Source organism: Mus pahari, chromosome X (assembly GCF_900095145.1).
Source record: "Mus pahari chromosome X, PAHARI_EIJ_v1.1, whole genome shotgun sequence".
Taxonomy (NCBI): Eukaryota; Metazoa; Chordata; class Mammalia; order Rodentia; family Muridae; genus Mus; species Mus pahari.
The window spans coordinates 31,495,557-31,509,578 of NC_034613.1; the positions used below are offsets into that span (position 1 = coordinate 31,495,557).

The following is a 14,022-nucleotide window of genomic DNA, read 5'->3' on the forward strand; positions in this document are numbered from 1 at the left end:
ATATGAGCTAGCATTTGTTGCACACGTAGATGTGTACTTCATAGGCAAAGAACTCCGGGTTTAGAAACTCTGATATGTTAACTTCTCGAACACTTTGCACTGGAAGAACCAATTTTCTTTATTATTCTGCACAGCAAACAAATGTACTTTGTGTCCTGAAATAAGACAGTATCTTTGCCTTTCAAAGTTGTTTAATACACAAATATCAATGGAAAAGATAATGTGAATGAATGATGTTGGTTCTCCTAATCATGTATGTATAAAAGCAGGAAAACCATAGTGAATGTTCTATCCCAGGAATAATGTTTTGTGTAGTATGCTAAATCTTACTCTTATCCCATGCTCCTATTCTTGTATGGATGTGTGATTTTTCTGAACATATGCAAAATATTCAACAAAGTGTAAGCCTTTACACAGAGATTAATCTTCTATAAGATCTAAAGGGCTTTGTGCATGACTGAGCAGATGTAGAATTAACTTGCTACCAAAATATACTTGCATTTTCTTTTTCCTCTGCCAATTAGATTTCAATTATGTTTGCTGTCTGAATTTTGAGAAGTGAAAACTAAAGGAGCATGGCTGGATGTTGTTTATTTATTAGACTTTCTAAATTGCCCCTTCATGGCGATTGGAACTACAGAACATCAGTTCTGCCAGAACTATTCAATGTAAAAGGAGAGGACAGGAACACAAAGATCAGGAGCAGTGCCTCTCCAGTAGAATCTCAACAAATAATAAAGATGTTTTGGACATATGTTTCCCTGTGGTGGGACTTGGTATCAAAAGTAGGCAGTGTATTATTCATAGCTATTTGTAATTTAATTTCTAGTACCCAGGGACAATTAAACATATTACTCTTAAAATGCTTTGAATTCACATCATTTTAAGAAATGGCTAGAGAAATATATACACTTACAGAATCTCTCTTTTGTTCTTACAGAAAACACAAAATGGCAAGGGACAGAACCACAAATTTCTGACTACCTATCTTATGCCATATACTGTTTTTTATTGCCATAGCAAAAATCTAACAATGTCATTGTCGTTCCATTGCAATTTTAAAGACAGAATGTCTGAATTTTCAGAAAATTAAATAATGTGCTCAAAATAATGAACAGGATATATTTTTATTTTTTAGCATTTTCCTATGTATAAACAAGGTATTTGGATCATTTGCGCCCCATCTTTCTCACTCTGCTAATCATCCCCAACCTGTCTTCTTTCCGCTTGCTGTCATATTATATTTTTGTAATACAAAGAAGCTAATTAGTGTAGTGGTTGTTGGAAACTTAATGGGAATTGTTAGATCGAATTGGGCCTGGTCTTATAAAGGTAACTTCAGCTATAGTAAATTTGTGAGTGCAGTGACAATATCATGTCCAGGAGACAATATTTTATAACATTTCACTCATTTGTTTACATCTTACTTTATTTCTATGCCCTGTTTCACAGTGTTCTCAGATCAGTGATTGGGGTTGATATAGATGTTCATTTAGGTCTGAACACTGAATAATCTCTATTCTCAGGACAGACTAGTTATGAGTCTCTGGATTAAATGCGGACTATTACAGAGAAAAGTTTCTCTGGCCAAGGTTGAAGGTAGCACTATTCTCTGTATATAAACATATATCTAGAAGAAAATTTCACAAGTCTATTTAGCAATAGGGTTCCTCCATAATACATATGACCTCCTGAGCTTCGGACTTTTGACCAGATTTGTAGTAACAGACATAAATTCCCTTGGAACAAGCCTCAAATCAATTTAAAAACAATTGGTCACTGGCATAATCTTGGTGCCACTATTTATTTAATGAGCACATCTTGCCTGACAGGTTAATATTGTGGCATGTAGGGTTCACTAGTGGGTGATGCCACTGATGCTTTTCTCTCCCAGTGTTGTGCATAATATCTGCTATCACTGTCAAAGCTTGTTAGCCAAAAGAAGTTTTCAGATAGTTACACCTTGATTTGCCTATGTCTTTTTTTTTTTTTTTTTTTTTGGTTTTTCGAGACAGGGTTTCTCTATATAGCCCTGGCTGTCCTGGAACTCACTCTGTAGATCAGTCTGGCCGTGAACTCAGAAATCCGCCTGCCTTTGCCTCCCAAGTACTGGGATTAAAGGTGTGTGCCACCATGCCCGGTGATTTTCCTATGTCTTAATAAAACGTTATATTTTCACTTGGAGCCTTACCATCTAGTTCTCGTGGACAACCAAGTTGCTCAAATTTTTATACTTGCCAAAGGATCAATCTCAGTTTTGAGTTTGGTTTAATATCTAATACCTAATTTAATACCACCATGCATAAATAGGTATAAATTATTGCCATTTAATAGGGTACTTAGAATTTATATTACTTTAGAAGTCTGATAGTGTCCTTTAAAATGTTATTTTATGTGTATGGAAATTTGGCATATATTTCTGTGTGATACATGATTGTCTGGTGCCCACAGAAACCATAATATGGTGTTGGATCTGGAACTAGAGTTACAGAAATTTGTGAACTTCCATGTGAGGACTGGGGAATAGAACCAATGAGGTAAGCCAGTATGTTTAACTGCTTAAGAATCTCTCTAGCCCAGGACTAAGGATATTCTAATGAAATCTGTTGGCATGGCTACATAGTATCTAGTGGTATTTGAAGAATCTTCAAAGTGTAAGCATATACAAGAGAAGAGATAGGTCAGAAGGACGAGGATATAATATGTTAAAGTACTAAATGACAGAACAGGAACTATTAGTAACTAGTTTATATTGAAAAACCTACTGTTCATGTGTGGCTCTGGATGTTACATAACTGTGTATAAGAGACTATATTCATTCTATATGCTCAATTTTGCCTCAAAGAATATGCTCACAAAGACTAGGATTGGATCATTCAGACTATTCAATCTTATCAGCTAGAGATTGTTTCATTACTCAGAACCAATTCATTACAGTAGTTGAAAAACAATCTTGTGGTCAGGTTGTGGTTTCTTTCAGTAAGGTATTGGCCAGTTCTGTGGTAGAGTTCAGTTAAATTGATTGATTTCTCTGGACAAATTCATAAATCAAATTCATGGTTTAAAAGGTTCTCTTTTAAAATTTAATTTTATATTTTACTACTTCACTTTACATCCTGCTCACTGACCCCCTTCTGGTCAAACCCTCACAAAATTCTTCCATCATCTCCTCTTCCACTTCTCCTCTGTGTGGGTGAGGCCCCCTCTGGGGCCCCCTACCCTAGTACTTCAATTCTCTGCAAGGCTAGGCACTTATTCCACAAAAGGCCAGACTAGGCAACTGAACTAGAACATATTGTACATGCAGGCAACAGTTTTAGGGCTAGTCCCTGCTCCAGTTGATTGGGACTCACATGAAGACTAAGAGGCATATCTGCTATTTATGTGCGAGAATGCCTAGGTCCAGCCCATGTATGCTCTTTGGTTAGTGGTTCACTCTCTGAGAGCCCCAAAGTTCCAGGTTACTTGACTCTGCTGGTGAAATTCCTATCACCTTCAGACTGCAATATTTCCTTCTACAGATTCCCAAGAGATACTTCTCTTTTAAAGTTTTTGAACATAGCCATTTTGGTGAGAAATTTAGCTTAATATCCCAAAGTAGCAAATATTGTTTTCAAATTCTTTTAGCCAGGTTTGTGTAAGAAAATTGTAGAAGTTGTGAGATAATATATTAAGCAGCAGGAATGTGTTTGTTTTCTGACATTTTCAATGGTGTATCAGAGTTTAAGTGTATGCTTAAGCCTATTGATTTCCACCCTTTTTAGTTGTTTGATAATTTCATACACTTATAAAAATGTATTTAGGCTATATCTATGACCCATTTCCCAAAATTCAACTACTCCTAGACCCCCTGGTCCACACACCACCCAACATCATATATTCTTTTTTTCTACAGAATATTGTTTTTAAATTTTCATATGTGTATTCTGAAATTACTAAATTATTCTCCCTCCTAGACCTTTCATGTTCACCACTAGTTCTCAAGTTCTTGACCCCCTTTCCTTTTTATAGTTTATTCATATTTTTATTTATTACATTTTATTATATACTATTGCATTATATATTCATATATTTTATATTTATTTATATTATATTGTATTTTAATATGAAAATACTATTATAATACTTTCCCCTTCCATTTCCTCTTTCCAACCACTCCCATGTATCTCTTTGACTTTTTCAGACACCCTTACTATATTGACTTCCCTTCCTTTTTATTGAAAGCCCTTCTCCATTTTTCTAATTTTCTCATTCAAATCTTTAGTATACTACTATCTCCCTCTCTATTGCTCCACATTGAATACTCAGATCTGAAGGATTAGAACTAGTAGCTGTAGATGAGAAAGATCTTATGATATTTGTCTTTAGGGGTCTATGTTAACTCACTCAATATATCATCTTCCAGTTCTATTTACCTTCAGTCATCATTATTTCATTTTTCTTTACTGAGTGTACATTTTTTCCATTGTGTACATGTACTGAATTTGATTAACCATCAATTGAAGGGCACTTACGTTATTCCCATTTCCTGGCTAGTGTGAGCAAAGTGACAATGCGCATGGCTAAACAAGGATCTATAGAAGAGGATGGGGAGTTCTTTGGGGGATCTGCTGAGCAACAATATATGTGTGTGACAGATTATATTTAGCTTTAATGTTTTGAGGGTTCTCCCCACTCATTTCCAGAGTGCCTACTCCAATTTGTCATTCACAAACACTGAAGAAGGTTTTTATGTCCCCCTAGATCTGTCCCAGATTTTTTTGTCAATCACTTTGTTTGCATTTCCCATTCTGACTGGGATAAGATGAAATCTTAAAGAGGTTTTGATCTAAATTTTCCTAGTTGGTAGGAATCCTGAACATTTTTGAGACATTTATTAGCCTATTTATTTATTTATTTATTTATTTATTTTTGCTATTTTGAGACTCTGTTTAGATTCCATTTTGAATGGGTTGTTTGTCTTTAAGGCCCTTTCTGTTTTATTATTTTGTTTTTTAGACATTTATATATCATGGACCTTAATGTTCTCCCAAATTTACAGCTGACAAAGATTCTAACCTATTCTCTGCATTTGTTCTTATAGGTATAAAATTTGTAGGCTGCTTGCATCATAGAATATTTTTTCTTCTCTATATTGATCTACATGTGTTCAAGGCCAACCTGGTCTACAGAATGGGTTTTTCTTGATATGTGACATGTATTTTTTTTTAACTATTATTATACAGTCATCTATCTGCCTCCTGTTTTCTTTGTATAATTAGTGTTTTAACTATGGTATGCTATAGGGAAGTTCCTGTCTTATCTTGCATTTTTGTGTTTATGAATGTTCCATGTGCTTCTTGTATGTGTATGGGTATTTCTTTCCTTAGTGTGGGAATGGTTCTTCTATGATCATGTTAACTGCCTGCTCTATGCCACTCACTTGTGATTCTTTCCCTCATCTATGGCTTTAATTTGGAATTTTTATGTTTTTATGGTATCCCACATTTCCTGAATATTTATGTTCTGTAGGTTTTTTCCCCATAGTCTTTTCTTATTTGGTCTAGGTCATCTGTAGATCCACATATCGTGTATCCTGCTTGATCCATTCTACTTATAGAATTTTCTTGTGAATTTTCTAGTTGAGTCATTGAACTTTTCAATCCCATCTTAACTTCAGTTTAAGTAATCATCATTTCTCATTTTTGATCTCCATTTTCAAAACTGGGATTGTCTTCATTGTTTCCTCCTGACTTATGTTTATGCTTTCTTGGGAATCACTCAGGAATTTATCCATTTTTAGTTCTTTTTCCTTAATTTTACTGAGCTGTTTCTTTATGTCTTCTTTAAACTCCTTGATTTCTTTGCTGACCTTTTTTGTGTGAATTGATAAGTTTATTCTGATTTTTATTAATTATTTTATTTATTTACATTCCAAATATTGTGATTGTTCTTTTAAATTCTGTATTCTGGAGTTCATCGAGATAATTCTCATTGGCAAACATTCCTATGGTACTAATGGATTTCCAATGCCTTGATATTTCTCATTGCTTGAATTTTGCAATGATATTGGGACTTAGGAACTCTTTTTTTGGTTATGTGTGTGATATGAACCCAACAGGTTGGATTACAGTACTAAAAATGTGGGCAGGATTGAGTTTAGCTGTTGTAAATGGCTAAGCCAGAAAGAAGCTGAGTTAAAACAGTGCACCAGGCTAGTGTATAGAATGTACTTCCCATTTCAAGCCTAGAGTTTGAGAATAGATTAAAGCGATGAAGAGGGTACTTGAGATGGTGGATCGTGTGGGCTTACCTGGCTAGACTTTGTAAATGATATTCAGGATCTGATTGGGTTGGAAATTTGGATCATTTTTTCTGTTGTGCACACATATGTAAATAAATATTTAAATAAAATTTATTGTTCCTATCAGGGTTGTATATATTTTTTTAGGTCTAAGCCCCCAGTATTAGGCAATCATTCATGCAACTCATGCCTAGGGAAGACATAAAAGTAACTTCTCAACACATTCTCAAGGAAATAAAAGTTAAGAAAAGAACAGCATTAGTGTGAATGGAAGTCAAGGTCATTAGTAAACTGGCTTATATGGTTGACTAGGGATTTTTCCAAAAAAATTCTTAATAATAGACATTGGAAAATGATCATGAGAAGACGAAAATGCTGATTATTTGTTTACAGACCTGGGTAAACATATTTTCCATTTAATGCCTTTAATAAGAATGTTTGAAATGGAATTAATTGTACTAAATATATACCGTGCATTAACCTCTCCCAGAAATAAAAAAGTCCTCTTATTGGTTGTCCAATGTAGAGTGGTCAGCCTTGAAACTATATACCCACAAACAATAAAAATAGACCCAGAATTTATATATATATATATATATATNNATATATATATATATATATATATATATATTATAATATATATATATGTATATGTGTATTTATATGCAAAGACATACATATATTCACTCACACATGAACATAAATGAACACACACTCAGAAACATGCATGTAACAAAAATAATCAAGGAAAAAAGAAAAAGAAACTATCAACCTGAGAGTACAGGAGAGTGCAGGGACCACTTTAAAAGTCGGAGCGAGAGTAGCTGGAACAGAGATTGGAAGAAGTAAAAGGAGAGAGGAGATTGTCATAACTATATTTCAATTAAGAGCTCATTTAACACAAGTTGAGTTAACTTGACAGTGTCATAAATGCTATATTTAGGATAAATGTGGTATTAAAAATCAAGTGTATGAGGTTATTTTTGAAGACTAAGTAGAATTTGTGATTTAAATGTCTCTTCATTACTGTATGATGTCTGAAGTTAGCATGCTTTCTGGAAGCTCCCATGCAACTGACTATAGGATTATTAAATTGGTAGTAATCAGGTATTCATTTTAGTTTTAGAAGAATCATAAATCTCAATTGAAGTTGAGTATTCTGACATATAATCTCTTGAAAAGCCATTGTGAAATGTTATATTGCTGTCAGAATTTATTTTCTTTTTCTTATTTTTTTAACTTTTAATTTTGATAGCATAATTACATTTCTCTGTCTTCCTTTTCTTCCCTTTAAAATCTCCCATATGCCCCTCTTTGTTCTCTTTCAAATCACTGGCCTCTTTTTTCATTAACTGTTATTACTGTGCACGTGTGTGTGTGTGTGTGTGTGTGTGTGTGTGTGTGTGTGTGTGTGTATCACAAGTATAATTGGCTTAGTATAATGTTACTTGTATGTATGTTGTCAGGAATGACAGTCTAGTATTGGAAAACCAACTGGTATGTTCTTCCCTGGGAAAGATTATTTCTCCCTACAGCATTCCTTAGTTACTTGTAGTTCTTTGTATAGGGTGAAGGTCTCAGGGCTTTTCCCTATCTATTTTGGCATACCTGATGTGTCTTTCTTGTTCGACTCATTTTTGATCAAGTTTGTTCAAGTACTTTTCTAGTTCAAGTTCTTTTGAATTTTTATTTTTTCTATATTGAGAATTACATATATGTATTAAGTAAAACATGACTATATGTATCTCCATTTCCCTTTCAGCTCTGCCACAATACCCCTTGCTAATATATTTTCATAACCTTCTAAGTCCACTTACTGATGACCATATATGCATGGGTTGTGGGCCATTCCCACATCTTCTAGTGGGTCCATACCACTGGAGCATAGGAATCTGATCATTGGCAACAAACTCAAAAAATATTGACCCTCATACCCATGGTACTTATCAATTGTCAATAGCTTCCCCAGTAAAGGAAGAGGACTTAATATTATGTACCCTATGTCAATATATCAATGAGTTTCACCATATGTAGATCTTGTACATATAACCACACCTGGGCTAAGTTCCTGATTGCGATAGTCCTTCTTGTCCACAAGAGAACATTTTATGGAACTTTCACCCATCCAGCTACTCTTTCATGATTTCTGACTATTCTTCCAAGATGTTCCTTGAGTCTTTTTCATGAGGGAGTTAACATAGATTTCTTCCTTAGGACTGAGAATTCAGTCTCTTTTCTTAGCCCTTTGTCTAGTTATGTATCTCTCCATAGACTGTTTCCCACTGCAAAAGAGCATCTAACCAAGATTGATAGCAGCCCAGGTCTATGGGCATAAATATATATTTAGATGACAATTTAACAGCGTGACTATTTAGCAAAATAATAATAGAAAATTTTATACTAGGACCCATGGCATTTCAAAACCATGGGCTTATGACAGGCGTTAATAGAACAAGGGATGATATTCTCTCCTGTGGATTAGGCCTCAAGTCTAATTAGAAAGAAGTTAGTTATTCCACAATAGTTGTGCTACTATTGCACTGGGAGACACATCTTGCCTTGTATGTCAATTCTGATTCAGTGTTGGGTGGGACCATAATATTTTTTATCTGAAAGCACCTTGAATAACACCTTCTAAAATTATGAAAGATGACTGGAAAGAAGGCAGTTTTCTGGTGATTTTCTTCTTTATGTATCCCTACCCTAGATCCAAATTTATGGAATCTTAAGAAATACAGTGGTACAGTGTAGTTACATTAACAAGGACAACAACAGTAATCTGTGTTTTGTGGAGATCCCTAGGACGTCCATGAGCAATAAACCATTGAGAGGTATCCCATGTCTCCTCCTGTACTTTTATTTAATAACTCATGTCTTCTGGGAATGTCACTATGCAGCTCTGTAAGAACATTCTAGTTGAACATTTTATAAAAAGTTGTATTTTGAAATTATCTTACTAACTAGTTGGTTTCCATAGGCTTTTTCATAGATCGTTAATTTTTGTAAACCTACTAATTTTCCCCTATCCCCTACACCTTTCCTCATCCACAGAATTCCTGAACTCTTAGCATTTCCTCTTCTTTCAGTTTGCATATTTTCTACTATCACTTCATAGTTTTTCAAACTTGGGGTGCATTCTAATTGCTTTTTATCACTCCTTCTTTTGTGTTATTCCTTACCTTTTTCCCCCTGATTGTCTCCATACTCCCACATCTCTCCTTGCATTTAAGCCTTTTCATTCCAGTATACACTTTACGGTCTTCCCTTTACCTATAACCTATTATTCTCTCTACTTTAACATGACTCCCCACAATGGGTTCCTTTTGAGATTCTGGTTTTCAAGTTAAACATATTTGAACCTAAGGTCTGCATATGAGAGAGAATATATGGCTTGTCTTTCTGGGCCTAAGTTATTTCACTCAGTATAATTGATTCTTGTTATACCAATTTACCTAAAAATTTTGTAAATCATATTTCTTCACAGCTTACTAATGTTCTACTATGTACATATACCAAATTTTTCAAATTTGAATCAGTTAGTGAACAGCATAGTATATTAATTATATTTCCTAAGTGCTTTAACATTGTTATTTATTATTTCACTGTTTAAATTATTTCATTTTAGCTGAATATTGGATATTATAAGCATGTAGAAATTTGTTAATTTCTTTGGAATTTTCAATTTACATAGAATATAATTATTAAAGTTTGCCTTACTCAACACATTTCACTGGTACCTGTTACAACATCTTCCTCTTCATTTGTACTTTAATTTGTTTTCTTGGATAAGTTCTTGTGAATCTTGTTTATTCTCTTAAACTTTTCCTTTCATTGATTCTTTGTATTATATTGTTTCTTTCTATATCATCAATTTTAACCCTAATTTTGATGACTGCATTCCACTTACACTTTGGGTATTTGCCTGGATTTTATTCTCTGAAACTCTTAAAATTTATCATTAAATTATTAATTTGAGTTATCTCAATTATTGATTTAGGCACTTTGTAATAAAAATACATTCTCTTAAAAGTGCCTTCTTTCAAAATATAACTATTTGCAGATGATATGATAGTATATATAAGTGACCCTAAAAATTCCACCAGAGAATGCCTAAACCTGATAAACAGCTTCAGTGCAGTAGCTGGATATAAAATTAACTCAAATAAATCAGTGGCCTATCTCTACATAAAGGATAAACAGGATGAGAAAAATTTAGGGAAATAACACCCTTCACAATAGTCACAAAAATATAAAATACTTGGTGTGAGTCTAACTAAGGAAGTGAAAGATCTGTATGACAAGAACTTCAAGTTTCTGAAGAAAGAACTTGAAGAAGATCTCAAAAGATGGAAATATCTCCCATGCTCATGGATTGGTAGGAATAATATAGAAAAAATGGCTATCCTGCTGAAAGCAATCTACAGATTCAATGCAATCCTCATCAAAATTACAATTCAATTCTTCACTGAGTTAGAAAGGGCAATTTGCAAATTCATCTTGAATAATAAAAAACCTAGGAGAGAAAAAACTATTCTCAACAATAAAAGTACCTCTGGGGGAATCACCATGCCTGACCCCAAGCTGTACTAGAGAGCAATTATGATAAAAACTGCATGGTACTGATACAGTAACAGTCAGGCAGATCAATGGAACAGAAATGAAGACCCAGAAATGAACCCACACACCTATGGTTACTTGATTTTTGACAAGGGAGCTAAAACCATCCAGTGGAAAAAAGACAGCATGTTCAACAAATGGTGCTGGCACAACTGGAGATTATCAGGGAGAAGAATGAGAATTGTTCCTTTCTTATCTCCTTGTACAAAGCTCAAGTCTAAGTGGATCAAAGAACTCCACATTAAACCAGAGACACTGAAATATATAGAGGAGAAAGTGGGGAAAAGAATTGAAGATATGGGCACAGGGGAAAAATTCCTTAACAGAACAGCAGTGGCCCGTGCTGTAAGAGAAAGAATCTACAAATGGGACATCATAAAATTACAAAGCTTCTTTTGGGAAAAAGATACTGTCAACAAGACAAAAAGGCCACCAACAGATTGGGAAAGGATTTTTACCAATCCTAAATCTGATAGAGGACTAATATCCAATATATATAAAGAGCTCAAGAAGCTCAACTCCAGAAATTCAAATAACCCCATTAAAAAATGGGGTACAGAGCTAGACAAAGAATTCTCAACTGAGGAATACTGAATGGCTGAGAAGCACTTGAAAAAACGTTCAACATCCTTAATCATCAGGGAAATGCAAATCAAAACAACCCTGAGATTTCACCTCACACCAATCAGAATGTCTAGGATCAAAAATTCAGGTGACAGCATATTCTGGCAAAGATGTGGAGAAAGAGGAACACTCCTTCTTTCCTGGTGGGATTGCAAGCTTGTACAACCACTCTGGAATTCACTCTGGCAGTTCCTCAGAAAACTGGACATAGTACTACTGGCAGATCCAGCAATACCTCTTCTGGGTATATATCCAGAAGATGTTGCAACTGTTAGTAAGGACACATGCCCTGTGTTCATAGATGCCCTGTTTATAATAGCCTGCAGATGGAAAGAACCCAGATGTCCCTCAACAGAGGAATGGATACAGAAAATATGGTACATTTACACAATCGAGTACTACTCAGCTATTAAAAACAATGTATTTATGAAATTCTTAAGCAAATGGATGAATATGGAGGATATCATCCTGAGTGATGTAACCCAATCACAAAAGAACACACATGATATGCACTCACTGATAAGCAGATATTAGCCGAGAAACCTAGAATACAATCTCCAAAACAAGAAAATCAAGAAGAAGGAAGACCAACATGTGGATACTTCATTCCTCCCCAAAATAGGGGATAAAATACCCATGGAAGAAGTTGCAGAAACAAAGTTTGGAACTAAGACGAAAGGATGGACCATCCAGAGACTACCCTACCTGGGAATCCATCTCACAATCAGCCACCAAAGGCAGACACTATGCCAGTGCCTGGCAAATATAGAAGTGGATGCCCACAGTCATCTAGGATAGAACACAGGGCCCCCAATGGAGGAGCTAGAGAAATTACCCACTGAGCTGAAGGTGTCTGCAACCCTATAGGTGGAACAACAATACGAACAAATCAATACTCCCAGAGCTTGTGTCTCTAGCTGCATATATAGCAGAAGATGGCCTAGTCGGCAGTTATTGGGAATAGAGGCCCCTTGGTCTTGCAAACTTTATACACCCCATACAGGGGAAAGCCAGGGCCAAGAAGTGGGAGTGAGTGGGTAGGGGAGCAGGGTGGGGGGTATAGGGGACATTTGGGAGAGCATTTGAAATGTAAATGAAGAAAATATCTAATAAAATAAAAATTTAAAAAGTGCCTTTTTCATGTCCCATAGATTTTGCTTTCATTTTTCTTTAACTCTAGGATTTTATTTTATTTCCATCTTGATTTCCTTGGGGCCCAAGTATCACTAAGTTGTGTGTTGTGTAGATGAGTTTTTGTCCAGTTCAGGAGCTGGACAAAGCAAGGAAATTTTCTTTTCTTTTCTTCCTTTCTTTCCATGTGCCACCATGCACATGTAAAGATCAGACATCAATTCTTGGCAGTGGATTCTTACCTTTCACCTTGTTGATGTACACTCCTTGTTTTGGCTACTGCAATTCTCCTGTCTTTCCATAGGAGTGCTAGGACTACAGGTATATGCCACCACATAGAGTTTTTCGTGTGAGATCTGTGAATCCAAATCAGGCATTTTGGCTTAGGTGGACAATACTTTTACCTACTGAATCATTTCCCTGAAATCCATTCTTTAATTAATTAATTGTATATGCATTTTATTTATTTATTGTATATGCATTAAACCTGTGATAAAATATGTGATGCATAATCTATAGTAATTTAATGTAAAATGGTCATCTTTTACTATTTTTATAATATTTTAAATGCATTTTAAAAAATTTCATTCAACTATGTAATATAGTTTTATTATATATTCCTTGCTCTACTTCTATCCAGCACTACTTAGGCACCCCCGTGTTGTTTCATGTTCTTCATAACTTCTTTGATCATCGCCATCCTCACTTTAATATGTTTTAGATTACATATAATTACATCACTTTCCTCATTAGATTTTTCCTCTCTAGTCTTTCTCAGGTTACTGCTCCCACAAATGTATAATTCATTGATGATCCTAGAGCCTTACATGAAGACTGAACTAAATGATTCACTAATAGTTATGCACTCATAATCACTTATTCTCAATAATTTGACTAGTTATGATTCTCTGCATTTATCACTGAACATTGCAAAAATAAGCTTCTCTGTGCTTTTTAGTGACTGAGTTACATCACTCAAGATATTTTCAAGTTCAACCCATTTGTCTTCAAATTTCATGAAGTCATTGTTTTTAATAGCTGAGTAGTATTTCACTGTGTAAATGTATCACATTTTCTGTATCTATTCTGTATGTGTTGAGGGATATCTGTGTTCTTTCCAGCTTCTGGCTATTATAAATAAGGCTGCTATGAACATAGTGGAGCATGTGTCCTTATTAACAGTTGGAAGATCTTCTGGATATATACCCAGAAGAGGTATTGCTGGATCTGCCAGTAGTACTATGTCCAATTTTTTGAGGAACCGCCAGACTGATTTCAAAAGTGGTTGTACAAACTTGCAATCCCACCAGCAATGGAGGAGTGTTCCTCTTTCTCCGCATCCTTGCCAGCATCTGCTGTCACCTGAA

The 14,022-nt window shown here is 34.9% G+C and overlaps 1 pseudogene; it reads left to right on the forward strand.

The window, feature by feature from the left end:
* The first annotated feature begins 2,532 nt into the window (after positions 1 to 2,532).
* The window catches only part of LOC110313779, a 16,277-nt pseudogene continuing 4,787 nt past the window's right edge, over positions 2,533 to 14,022 (forward strand).